This window comes from Vigna angularis, chromosome 6 (assembly GCF_016808095.1).
Source record: "Vigna angularis cultivar LongXiaoDou No.4 chromosome 6, ASM1680809v1, whole genome shotgun sequence".
In the NCBI taxonomy this organism is placed as follows: Eukaryota; Viridiplantae; Streptophyta; class Magnoliopsida; order Fabales; family Fabaceae; genus Vigna; species Vigna angularis.
Window position 1 is genome coordinate 4,827,501 of NC_068975.1, and position 14,592 is coordinate 4,842,092.

Consider the following 14,592-nt stretch of genomic DNA (forward strand, 5'->3'; position numbering starts at 1 on the left):
GCATGATCTGTGTAGATAATCACCTTAGACCCAATGAGATAAGGTCTAAATTTCTCCAAAGCATAAACTATAGTTAGAAACTCCTTTTCAGTAGTAGCATAATTCAACAGGGCATCATTCAACACTTTGTTAGCATAATAGATGGTGTGAAATACCTTCTCTTTTCTCTGACCAAGGACGACTCCTATTGAATAATCACTAGCATCACACATTAATTCAAAATTCTGATTCCAATCTGGAGCTACAATCACTGAAGCCGAAATCAATTTGCTTTTCAATATGTCAAAAGCTTTTAAACATTCATCATTCATCACAAAAGGTACATCTTTAACCAGCAAATTACTCAATGCCTTTGCAATTTTTGAAAAGTCTTTAATAAATCTTCTATAGAATCCTACATGACCTAAAAAGCTTCTGATTCCTTTCACATTTGTTGGTGGAGGAAGTTTCTCAATAACCTCTACTTTGGTTTTATCTACTTCAATCCCCTTAGCAGAAATCTTATGCCCTAACACAATTCCTTATGTTACCATGAAATGACATTTTTCCCAATTAAGTACCAGATTAGTCTGAACACATCTTTTGAGGACAATATCCAGATTCGCCACGCACCTTAGGAAGGAATCTCCAAAAACTGAGAAATCATCCATGAAGACTTCAATGCATTTCTCTATGAGATCTGAAAAAATTGCCTGCATACACCTTTGAAATGTAGCTAGGGCATTACATAATCCAAATGGCATCTTTCTGTAGGCAAAGACACCAAAAGGACATGTGAAGGTCGTCTTCTCTTGGTCTTTTGGATCTACCACAATTTGGTTGTATCCAGAGTATCCATCCAGAAACAATAAAAAGCATGACCTGTCAATCTCTCCAGCATCTGGTCCATGAAAGGAAGAGGAAAATGATCATTCCTGGTGGCTTTATTCAATTTCCTGTAATCAATGCACATTCGCCATCCAATAACAGTCCGAGTAGGAATAAACTCATTCTTCTCATTATAGATTATTGTCATCCCACCTTTCTTTGGAACTACCTGCATTGGACTTACCCATTCACTGTCAAAGATTGGATAAATAATGCCAGCTTCCAAGAGCTTCAATACTTCTTTTCTAACCACCTTCTTCACGACAGGATTTAGTCTTCTCTGTGGTTGAGCACTCTGCCTATAGTCATCTTCCATAAAGATCATGTGCATACAATAAGTTGGACTTATACCTTTAAGATCTGAGATTGACCACCCAATAGCTGCTTTGTTGGCTTTCAATATTTCTACCAATTTTCCTTCTCCTTCAGGAAGCAAAGAATTATTGATGATGACTGGTTTTGTTCCATCTACTTCTAGAAAAACATATTTGAAGTGTGCTGGTAACATTTTTAATTCTAAGTTCTTTGCTTTGACTTTTTCTTTGGTATCAAGTGTCTCAAACTTAGCATCTTCCACTGGAATCTCCTTCAATGTCTCCAAGTCTGTCATACATTCATCTATCAATTTCTCTTCTTCTTCATTTAAATCTTCACAAGCATCAGTAAGAGTTTTCTCTAGTGGAGAAGAATAACGTACCATCCTTTCTTGCACCATACAAACTTCATCAAGTACATCAAATTGAAAACATGTTTTATCATCTTTCGGATGTGTCATGGCTTTGAATACATCAAAATTCACTTCTTCATCTTGAACTCTCAATTTAAGATTACCATTCTCCACATCAATTAGAACTCTGGCAGTCTTCATAAATGGTCTCCCAAGAATGAGAGGCACATCTCCATTTTCCTCCATCTCCATTATAACAAAATCCACTAGAAAAACAAATTTGTCAACCCTTACCAGCACATCTTCAACTACCCCATACGGATATTTAAGAGACTTGTCCGCCAATTGAAGTGCCATTCTAGTGGGTTTGAGTTCTAAACCCTCAATTCTTTTGAACACAGAAAGCGACATCAAATTGATGTTAGCTCCCAAATCAATCAGCGCCCTTCCAACTTCCAATTCTCCTATGGTGCATGGAATAGTGAAGCTCCCTCGATCTTTAAACTTAGGAGGCAATTGTTGTATGATTGCACTGCAATTACCTTGCACTTCAATGGTCTCCTACTCAATGACATCTGTTGCAATGCTTCAGAGAAAGGAATAGTAATATCCAGTTTTTTAAACATCTCAATGAACCTTTCAAACTGTTTTTCTTTCTCCTTCGTTGAATAAATCTTTGGGTAAGGAAGTGTCTTTTCTAACTCTCCTTCTTTTTTTCTCTCATCTTCCTCCTCTCTCTTTTTTTCTTTCTCAATCTTATGTTTCCACTCAAGTGTCTCTTTTTCACTCTCATTTTCTCTCTCTTTTCTCTCTATTTTTCTCTCCCTAACACTTGACCGCTTCTTGTTACAATGGTTTTACACTCCTCCCTCAAAGTACTCTTTGCATTCTTTTCACAGCCTTCTATCTTGTTGACCACTCGCCTAAGATTCATCTTCATATTGTTGAATGCAACTTCCACATTTTTACAATAAGAGGCGCTCATTTTCATGAATTGCTGGAAGGTATCCTCCAATTTTGTGGTTTTCACATATGGAGTAGATTGTGGCTGCCACTGTTTCTGCTGCCTTTGAACCATTGAAATATTATTTATCTCTTGAGGTAAGAGGGAAAGCTTCTTTGTTACTTCTTCCAACTGCTGAATAATGATTTTGTTCTGAGCGAGCAAGGAATCATTTGATTGCAATTGTAGAATTGGAGTTCCTCTTTCACTGTGCAACTCATTGTCATTAGTAGCCATATTCTCTATCAAATCAGTTGCTTCCTCTAGAGTCTTCCATTTAATATTACCTCCCGCTGAGGCATCTAGCATTAACTTGGTTTATGAACAAAGACTTCCAAGGAAAAGTAAGACTACTGTTGTTTCATCAAAGCCATGCGTGGTAGTTTTTCTCAACAAACTTTTATAATGATCCCATGCTTGACCTAATGTCTCTTCCATGCCTTGTATGAAAGAAGATATCTCTTGCTTCCCTTTATTGACTTTAGATTGTGGGAAGTATTTATTTAAAAACTTTGCAACCACAACTTCCCACTCTATAAAGCTTCCTTCTGGAAAAGCGTTTAACCATAACTTAGCATTGCCTCCCAATGAGAAAGGAAACAAGCTAAGCTTGATTGCTTCATCCAACACCCCATTTATCTTCACGGTGCTACAAATTTCATTAAAGGTAGTGAGATGCTCATATGGACTTTCATGTGATAACCCATTAAATTGATTACTCTTTACCAGTTGTATCAATGTTGGTTTCACCTCCATGTTTGCAGCATTGACCCTCGGCCTTGCTATATTGTTAAAATGTTGAGGGCCAACCACAGTGGTGTAATCTGCAAGAGTGCGTCTATCATTATTTTCCTCTGCCATATTTTCAGTGCTTTGGTTAAACCTTTGTGGTGAAGGTTGTAAGAGTGTTTCTGGAGGAGGGAAAAGTTCTATAGACGTTCGGATTCTTCTCCTCCGTCTACTCTCGTCCAAGCCTTCAAGAAGAGGTTCTGAATTTTTCTTGCTTCTAGTGTGAATTGCTTCCTGCATACACAAGAAAACAAGTTCCTAGAAATAATTGTTAGCACAAAAAGATAGAGAATAAAAAAATAGAAGATAGAAAGATAAAACAAATAAAATTAGAAATACAAAAAGATAAAAACAAAAACCAAAAAGATAAACTTAAATATACAAAACTAAAATAAAAAAATAGTAAATCAAAATACAAATCAAGTCAAAGTTAATCAAAAATCACACAAATAGACTAGTTAAACCACGAGTCCCCGGCAACGGCGCCAAAAACTTGTTTAACCCTCGACAAGTGTAACCGAATCGTATCAAGTAATAAAACTGGTAAGACCAAGTATCGTTCTGCCAAAGGACTCACGACCTAGACAGTTATGTGATTTATTGATTATCTAAGACTTGTAGAACCAATTCTTGTAAGTTTTAAATGCAAAATACTGAAAAGTAAATATGAATGCATGTATTGATCAATGGGCAAGAAGAAACAGAACACGTGATTTGAAATATATGAATGAATATGTTGTTGGGGTTTATCAATTTCATCCTATCCACTCTCATGTAATCAAGAATTCATCTTTATTTATTAATTGTTAATGTCACTTTCTAAATTACCTTAAACCCGATGTCTTGTTACTAGTCATAATCATAATGTCTAATCATAATCACTAGTTTACAATGTCTTGTTAGCAATTACTCATGCATTACATAACACAGAAGCTTAAAGACAACCAACCATCATACTCTTATGTCTAGGTTTATACTACTATTGGGAGAGATTCCCCAGATCTAGATTTCCCCGTATGTGTCCATATCGACAAAATCAATAATCATGACATCGAATGAGTTAAACAATGCATGCTTTGAGCAAAGAGGAAAAACCCTAACAATTAATGAAAGAAAGCATGTATCTTAAAAAGATCTTGAAGAACAAATTCAATACATGAGAGTTTCAAAGGATTACATTGATTCCCCAACAACAATAAAGGTTTAGTTCACCATATTCATGGTGAAACTAGATGAAATACAATGAAAGAGTGAAAGATAAAACCCTAGAAAGGTGAGAAAGGAGCTGTAGCATCATAAATCCTCCTCCAAGGGGTGAAAGAGTGTGTTTCTGCTTCGTCCCAGCCAAAGATGACTGACCTAGGTTAACTAAAACCTTATATAGTATTCTAGAAATTACAGAAAAGTTAGCCCAAGCCCATAAGAATGTCGCTCAGCGGTAATTGCGTGTCCTCTATTCCACCCCTCAACTGTAGTTCTGCCCCTCAGCGATGTCAACGAGTCTTGAAGAACACCGCTCAGCGGTAATTTCTGCTGAGCGGCACGTGGTTCTTCTCTTCTTGTGCACTTTTTGTGTCCTTTTCTGATTCCATCTCTTTCCTACTTCTCTTCTTTCATCAAATTCATCTCAAAATCTCCAAAAACAAGGAAATCAAGCATAAAACCTGTCCAACACTCTTATTTCCAAAAACATATGCAAAAGCATGATTCCAAGCTAGTTTCTAAGTCATAAAGGTTGTTTATGATATCAATTTTAAGTATAAAAATAACGGTTTTTCAACTGTTATCACCTGCAAGGAAGAATAGAATTCTTAACCACTCGCAAAACACCAAGCATTTCCCAAATCAATTTTGAAACAAAATCATATATTCTAATTTACAAAAACAAGATAAGACAACAAAAATTCCTAAATCGAAACCCTCAATCTCGATTCCTATTGTCGCGAAATTGCGTGGGAACGGTGGGCTTCTCGCATCGCGACTACGTTGAAGATCGAACCTTTGCGGAGGCGCCGCCGCTTCAACCATCATCGCGTCGCGAGAAAGGAGTTCGCTCTCGTTTCTGCGAAAGTCCGACAAACCCACTATGGTCAATTGGACCATCGCAAGCTTCTGTTTTCCTCTAGCGGCGCAAGCGTAAGGAAGCCTTTCCTCCTTGCATTCAAAAACCCTAATTTTTTGGGTGGGGAAGGGGCTACCATGTGGCAAGGCAGGTCGGTAGTTAAATGACATGGCATTCACTTATTGCACAGCTGGACAGTGTGCCATTAACGATTTAAACGTCGTCTGCAAAAAGGACTAAATTGAACATAAATTACATTCTTTAGGACAACATTGAGCAGAAAAAAAAATTAGGACCATTTCGAATAAAGCTAACAAAAATTGGGACCAAAATTAGTATTAAGCCTAAATGTTTTAATTATATATATAAATATTTATTTGTTGATGGTAATGGAATGTCTAAGTACACCTCTCTTTTGTTATCTCCTCATACATTTAGGTTTACTAAGGTAACATGTATCAGATTCACACATATTCAATCATCATACTAACAAAAGTCTTAATTTAGGTTTACCTAATCTAGAGAAATTATTTAATAATGACTGAAACTCTTATGCACATCATAGATGGTTTCTCCTTGTTGTATTCTGAACATTTTGTACACTTGTATCAAGGACTTTTTTCGTGCACGCTTTACATTATATATGCCTTCATGTGTCACTCTTAACAACACTCACATTTCTTGAGCATTTTTACATAGCTCTTCTATCTCTAACATCATATTAAGCTCTTCTATTTTCCTCAACAGTCCATTAAGCATAGGACTTTCGTTTCTACATGTTATTTACAGTAATAGCAAGAAGATATAGTCCATTCAAAATAGCATCCTAAACACCTATATCAACAGACTTTATAAAGATATGCATTCTGACTTTCCAAAATGGATGATTTTCACTAGTAAAAAGAGGAGGTTTGTTAATAGACGCATCTTCTACAAATGTTTGGTTTTGTCCCACCATGTTTGAAAATTTTGAATAACTATCAAAGCAATGGTTTATGTGTGAGATGTTAGTGATGACATCAAGGGTTAGAGATCAAGGATCAATGATCAAAGTTCAAGGATCGAGTAATTCAATATGATTGAATTGTATATGTTAGAGGATTATGAATCTTATTATTATTACTACTATGTATGAAGTATTTGATTTTGGTTGATATAATCAGAAGGTATGTATCTTGTTGTGTGTTTGATTATGGTTGGTATAATACGAAGATATGTATCTTGTTGTGTGTTTGATTATGGTTGATATAATCAGTATGTATGTATCTTATTGTTATGATTGTTTTATCAGTAGCTTACCCCATACATGTTTGTGTTTGTGTGTTTGTGAATGAAATTATCGACGATGATCGTATAATGTGTTACACATGAACAGATAATGTTATAGATGTTCTAGAGGCGTGATTGACTCAAGAGAGGATGGGGAATAACCTTGGGATTCATTTAAAGCTATTTTGTTTTACAAGTTAAGACAATATAATTGGAGTATTTCCTTCATTATTTTATTACTCGAAATAATGTAATTCGATAAGGTTTTCTTTAAGTACGTTTTTACGGTATGATAAATTTTAAATTTTATCGATTTTTAAAAACCCATGACATCTAAGAAATCGGGGTGTTACATATTGTATAGGATTCATTTAAGTTGTTTTGTAGGAATAATTAAGGTTCTTCTATTGTCAATGTTTCTGCTTTTTAGGACTCATCATAGGTTGTTTTTCATATCTCTCATTTTGTTTCCTCGTTTTAGGTTCTATTTTAGCTTTTGTAATTAGGAAATTTCTCTAGGTTCTTTTTACTTTTGAGTTCTGTTAGGAATTTTGTAAGTCCTTTTCCATTCTTTATCCTTGTTTTCATTTGGAGGATCTTCTTAGGTTTTCTTTTGATGTTTCCTTCATATACCTTAACAATCGGTACTTTCTTCTGCATCCATCATTACCGTCATCATCTTCTTAATTGTGATTGAAATCCTATCGTCTACATGTTTTGTGTGTTTTAGGGATTTAAGACTTGATCGTTACTTTTCATGCCATAAGCTTTCGTTAGGATTGAGAATTTGGGATTCAATTTGAAATTCATAAATATTTTTTGCAGGGTTTTTCACTTATCAAGTATAATTGAATAAAAGAAGCATAATGATGTTTGTTGTTGTAACCACATGATTTTAGGTTATTTGATTCTTTTGCATCAAGAAGGCATTGTGAACTTAAAAATGTCTGTGATATGTGAAATCATATTTTTGTTTTCGACTTTTTACTACATATTTTGGTTCTTTCCCCTTGCTGACACAAAGCAGCACAACATTCTAGAGTTGTTTAATTCTTTTTTTAATGTTATTTATTCAATTAAATTCTCGTTTCTTTTGTTTTTCTGTTTTGTTTTTGGATAATATGGTTAGACACTCAAAAATGGATTTGGAGACTGAAAATAGATTAGTTGTTATCCTTACGAAGGAAGCAGCAGAATTACGACGGCAGTCTGAAACGAAAGGTGTTCTTTCTTATCTTCGAAAGCCTGACCCACATGATGTTGCCGGTGAGAAGGGAAAAGTTTTGAATATTTGGTGTTTCGTTGGACGGTGGTGGTTGTTGGTGGTGGCGCCAGTGTAACAGCGGGGGAGGATGCGGAGGGAGAGGGAGGAGAAGATTTGGTTCCAGTCAGAAGTCTCTCACACCTCTTTAAATGTTAGGTGGAATAGAGATGGTAAAACACGTCACTCACTAAATTCAATCACAATGACAGGTTCTCTTAAAAATAATTACAGCTTAGCATCAATTAACACTGTTTGGGAACATTTAACGGACAGGACAAAATTAGCTCAATTTTACAAATATTAGGACCCAATTGAGACAGTTACAAATATGAGAAACCACTTGAGATTCTCATACAAATATGATGACCATCTCAGGGTTTAAACTTTTTTTTTATGTTTTAGTAAGTCATTTTGATCAATTCCAGGTACATATTCTGATTTTATGTGAAGTTCAATTTAGTTAGATAATTAATGTTAGGTTATTTTGATTGGTTGAGAGTAGTTAGGTGTTATTTCTTGATTCTAGTTTGCTTCTTAAGATGAATTGTTTTTTATGTGTTAGTTTTCTCATTAAAACTAAAGGTGCACAAAAGTTTAAGAATTGGTTCTGTTTTGCAACTAGAATTAGTCATTGATTTTGTCCAAGTTAGTTTTTTGTTTTGATTCTTTTATATTGAAATAGGTTTTAAGACTAATTCATGGTTCATATCTATTTTGTTTAGATGATTCTAGTGGTATTTGATAGCAATAGTGCTTGTAGGTTAGGATTTTGTTTACATTTACACGAATTAGAATAGGATTTTATGATTATGTTTTAAGATAAATTTTTAGATCATGTCCTTATTGATTCTTGGTCGTTTTTTAATGTAAAATTTGCAATTTGGTATGATGTATATTGATTGGATGAATGGTTAAAAAATGTCAATTTAGGTTCTAAAATACGAACCAAAATAGCTAAAGTAGATTTTAATTCAACAAGATGTCTTTGTGTAAGTGCATTTCTGACTTTTTCTTCCAAATTAATGTGTATTTCACTTTGATCACAGGTTATGTTTGTATTTTTAGTTATCTTGGCTTTTATTCTTGTTGAACATAATTTAGATTAGTTTAGCTTAGACAATGATTTCATATTGTTTGTTCATTTGAATTTTCCCTTTTGAATAATGATTTTTTTCTTTATAGCGATATTAAATAGGTTCTGTTTTATTTTTTTAGTGTTATTTTATCTTGTCTCATATCAATTTTCATTATACATTTTAGGTCCATTTCCTATTAGTTTAGATTTTTATTTTCTATTCCTTCCTTTTGCTTAGTTCCTTTCTTTCTTTATAACATATTTTAGTTTAGAGTTTCTTTCCTTTTTAATTCCATTTTAATTGTTCCCACCTTGTCTAGATAATTAGTAAATAATAAAAGACTTCACTTAACTTTCCAAACTTAGTTTTAATTGAATCCTTGGATTGGTTTCCTGGTTGCTCCTACATTTGTTCTGTTTTTGTGTGACTAAAGACAATTTAACAATTGGAACAAGATCTTACCACAAACAAACACCAATTTCTCTTATCTCAAAAATAGAGTCATCCAATGTTAACGATGCTTTAGAAGATGAATCATGGCTAGATACAATAAAGGAAGACCTTGGACAATTGCAAAAGAATGATATGTGGAAGCTTGTGGAACTGCCCTAAGGGAAATATGTGGTTGGAGCCCAATAGGTTTATTGTGCAATGATGAGAATCCAATAGTTAGTTGACATAAGCACTGTTTAGAGCTTCCCAGACAATCATTCTGAGTGATGTCCTAACATAAATCAATTCACTATATTCAAATATCTTTCACCTAGTGTACTACACTCTCTGAAACATGAACAGAAGGTATAATCGTTTTCTATCTCCTTTGAACGAGCTTTAATTTCAACTTACCTAGATCATACCTAATAAACGGGATAATCTAACATCTTCCATCAAATTCAACCTAAGTAGTTAATCTTTGATAGCAGCATGGAACTGTGACCCCCGCAAAACACTATAGTTGGGATCTCAAATGGCAGGATGGCCTCTATTGCAAAGTTTGGAAAAAAATATATGTATATTCAAAAATAATATATCACACACATGAATATTGAAAAAAGGGAACAAAACTCTTCACGTTCACACATTATCGTACAAAAGGGGGACTTAACAGGGGAGACTCAAAAGTGTTACACTTCAGAAAAAAAGAGAGGAAGAAAGAAACATTACAAGGGGCATTTTTCATTATCCTCTTTTCATTAATCTTATGTAATGGCTATTACATACAGGAGCCACTTTACAAAACAAACTACAAACACTACTCTATGCATCATGGCAGATTCATCAACAGAAAACATGAACATTTTGGTCTTATAACAAGGGCTAATAGAGTTGTCCCTCATGGAACAATTAATGTTGATGATTTCATTTTTGAAGTATCCCATTTGCATACTGCTAGAACGAGACACTTACCAACTTTGCGAAGGATCCTCTACGAGTCAATGGGTCTGCCACTACACGTGAGGGAAGGAGATGGACGCTCTGCTAATACCCTCCAACAAACCCTTGGTCTCGAACAAACCCTCCAACCAAGCGCCCTTGTGCGAATCAAGTGACGATGGTCAGCCCCTGCAACCTCAGAACAAGTGCCACTAAAGACGGCGTATGCGAATGGTTGTGCGAAGGATGGAGACAGCGTCCGTGAATGAAAGTTTGCCAAGGAGCTTCGAAGCAACCAATTTGGGGGAAAACTGACAAGGGTTCGCTAGCTCGAAGAAGAAAGCAAAATTATTTGGCTCGAAAAATGAAACATGAGTGAGGGAAACCCGTTTTGGGGTTTAGTAATAGAGCATCTTACCGACGGTCATATATCCTTCGGTAACTTAATTCACCAAGCCAATACCGACGGCCTAAAAGCCTTTGGTAATATTTCGTCGGAAATCACGCGTTTTCTTGTAGTGAAGGTAATATGAAATAAGACAACACTGGTTGCAAACGTTTATTCACAACAAGAAGGTATTAATTACGCCATTCGTAATCTATTATTATTTGTTGCTTTCAATAAAATGAAATTATATCAAATAGATGTAAAAAGTGTATTCTTGAATGGAAAAATCAAATAAGAAGTGTATGTGGAACAACCACCTGGTTTTGAATGTTCAATAAATCCTAAGCATGTTTTCAGACTTAACAAAGCTTGAGTAATTTTTTGCGTTTCATTATTATAGATATATTTCGATTGGTACCTAAGGGAGCGGGATCGTCGAAACCCCCTCATCCACACTACTTTCCATGTGGATAAGGGAGTAAGGCCTGAAGGATCGAGGGATGAAGAAGTAGGATCTGAAAATGAAGATGATGACAGTCGGAAAGAAGCCGCTGAGGAAAGTATGGGAAAAAACAACTTGAAGCTAAGAAATCTGAAAGAGAAGATTACAGCTCTTAGAAAGGAACTTCATCATGTTCTAAAGTCTGCAAAGTTAGAAGAGGGTCCTTCAGTTAAAGCCAATGAAGAAGCTGTAGTTGAAACCCTGTTATCTGCCCACTGTTGAAACCTTAGATTTTTGTCCCCAACACTCTACATGTAACAGTTCTTTCTCTCTCCCACTTCCCCCTTCGAAATACCCTTCCAACTTTGTTCCCACTACGAAAACCCTAAACCCTACCAAATTCCATATGGCAGATCGCGCTAACAAAAAGAAAAGGGTTTCCTCTTCCATAGGGGGTCGTCACCATCACCACAACCCACCGTCATCCCCACCACCAACAAGTAATGAGCTTTTCTCCACGGATGAGCAATATGAAAGGTTTTCTTCCCATTTTTTTTAGCATCCCATCATCGAAGGAAAGTATCTTACTGAGGATTTCTTTGAAGGTTGAAATTTTCAATTCTATGAAATCTTGTCAAATGTTGGGCTCAAGAATTTTGTCTCCTATAGAAAACATTTCTATCCTGAATTAGTGCAATTTTTCTACAACATGTGTATTTCCGATTCCGGAGTTATTCAAAACGAGGTGAAAAAGATGAAAATGACAATAAACCCAACTCTTTTCCATGAAATCAATTTCCTCCCTTGTCTTGGTGTTCCTTTTGAAGGAACTTTTATTGATGAGTGGAAGGACGAATATGACTCTGTAACTGCTAGGCAAATGATTTGCAAACCTGGTGCAAACGTACACACTATAATACTGGCTGGGAATATGAAGGTTGAAAGTAGGATACTTCATTACGTTCTTTGTCGTATATTAGTTCCTCATCCAAGCAATGTTGCACAAGAAACAAAAGAGGATATTATGTTGATGTGGGCCCTTTTCAATTCCGTTTAGATTAATAGGGGGCATCTCATTAGACATAGGATGAAAAGGGCATTAAGGAACAACGTCCATCTACCATATCCCCATTTGATTACCATATTCATGGACCATTTTGGGGTCCTTACAGACATTGATCCTTTTACCCAAATTAAGATTAAACATAGCATTGAAGGTGAAGTTATAGCCTCATTTGGTTTTAAACAAAATGCTAAGGGAATATGGGTTCACAAAGTAGACGAGGGCAATCAAGAGCATGAAGTTGGAGAAACTTCTGGTAATCCACAAGACAATTCTTATGCAACGCTGACTGAAGTTATAAATGACATCCAAGATCTTTAGACCTTTGTGGGCATCGGGTTTGACAACATGGCCAGAAGATTTGACATGATGGCAGCTCGAGTTGGAAACATAGAGAAACAAATGATTTACTTATGTAGTCGCTTTGATGAACAATCGCCTTCTTAGATTTGATAGCATAGTGTTATTTAGTTTGATTATGTACTTTTTGAATACTGTATTACTTTATAAATATTGTATTACTTTATAAATACTGTAAGGTTTTTTTATTAATCTATTGATTTATCAATTTTGAAAGGTTTTTTTTATTAATGTTTAACATACATTTTCCAATTTGTTATGTAGAATACAAAGGTCTTCCACAATGAGTGGTGCAAAATAAGAATTGTATGAATAAAATCAATCATTAGGAAGATGTGTTATTCATTGCAAAATATTCAAAAAGAATGCTCATGGGGAGTGAGGCTCTCACATTTGGGGAATACGCACCAACTTTTTATACAAAAATCCATTTGGCCCCTTGTAATTGATGACAAGGATGATGTAATCGATTACCAAGGCATCTGTTGCTTGAACATGTTGCAAGACCTGACCTACCATGCTGAAAAAATTCACATGGGGTCTTTCTTCCACAATGGAGTGGACAAACTACCGTTTTTAAGCACTTCACACCGTCAACCCTTAAGAAGACGTGTTATCCATTGCAAAATATTCAAAAAGGCACCCTTAATATAAAAAAATGCCTATGGGGAGTGAGGCTCTCACAGTTGGGGATTACACACCAATGTTTTGTACAAAAATCCATTTGGCCCCTTATAATCGGTTACATGGATGATTTAATTGATTACAAGGGCATTTGTTGCCTGCAAGACTTGACCTACCACGCTGAAAACACCCACATGGGGTCTTTCCTCCACAATGGAGTGGGCAAAGTACGGGTTTTAAGCACTTCATACCATCAACCCTTAGGAAGACATGTTATCCATTGTAAAATATTCAAAAAGACACCCTTAATGTCAAAAAATGCCAATAGGGAGTGAGGCTCTCAGGGAGTAAGCACTAACTTTTTGTACAAAAAGCCATTTGGCCCCTTTTAATCGATTACAAGGATGATGTAATCGATTACAAGGACATCTTTTGGCTGAACATGTTGCAGGACTTCACCTACCATGCTCAAAACACCCACCTTCCATAATGGAGGGGCCAAACTTCAGTTTTCAAGGTCTTCACACCATCAACCATGAGGAACAAGTGTCATCCATTGACAAAATTTGAGAAAGGCACCAATAAGGACCCAAAAATGCCCATGGTGAGTGAGGCTCTCACAGTTGGGGAGTACGCACTAACGTTTGTACAAAAAAGCCTTTAGCCCCTGATAATCGATTACCGGGACATCTGTTTCCTGAACATGTTGCAGGACTTGACCAACTATGCTGAAAACACCCACGTGAGGTCTTTCCTCCACAATGGAGTGGCCAAACTTCAGTTTTCAAGATCTTTTCACCATCAAACATGAGCAAATGAAATAAAAATTGTTCATAAAATCAAAATTTACGAATGATCAACAATGATGACCAACAACAATTCAAATGAAAATTACAATCACAAAGGGAATAAGCTACATCTTTATTAACATTTAAAATATTTGTTACAATACATTTAAATTTACCTTTACCTCTCTCTACATTGATATCCTACTGCCAATAATCACTAAATACACAAATCAGTCATGTTTGAGACGATATCCAGTGTAGGGAGTTCTACAAGTTTTACTCTTGTAACGCTTTCGTCGTTCTTCCTTCATAAGGTTGTTTATAATGGGTTGGTCAATGTAAATGCGTCCCTCGTTTACCGTTGTATAAAACTAGTCATTTCAAGAACAAACTTCACCAAATATACTATAACATAAAAAAGTCAAATAACAAACTACATACCACACCCGTCTCCACAACACATTTAATGAATTTGTCACCCACATTTGTATTCATCCAATGCAATAGTCTTGTGAATTTGTCTACAACAAAATTTGAAAGAATGAAATTATCACAA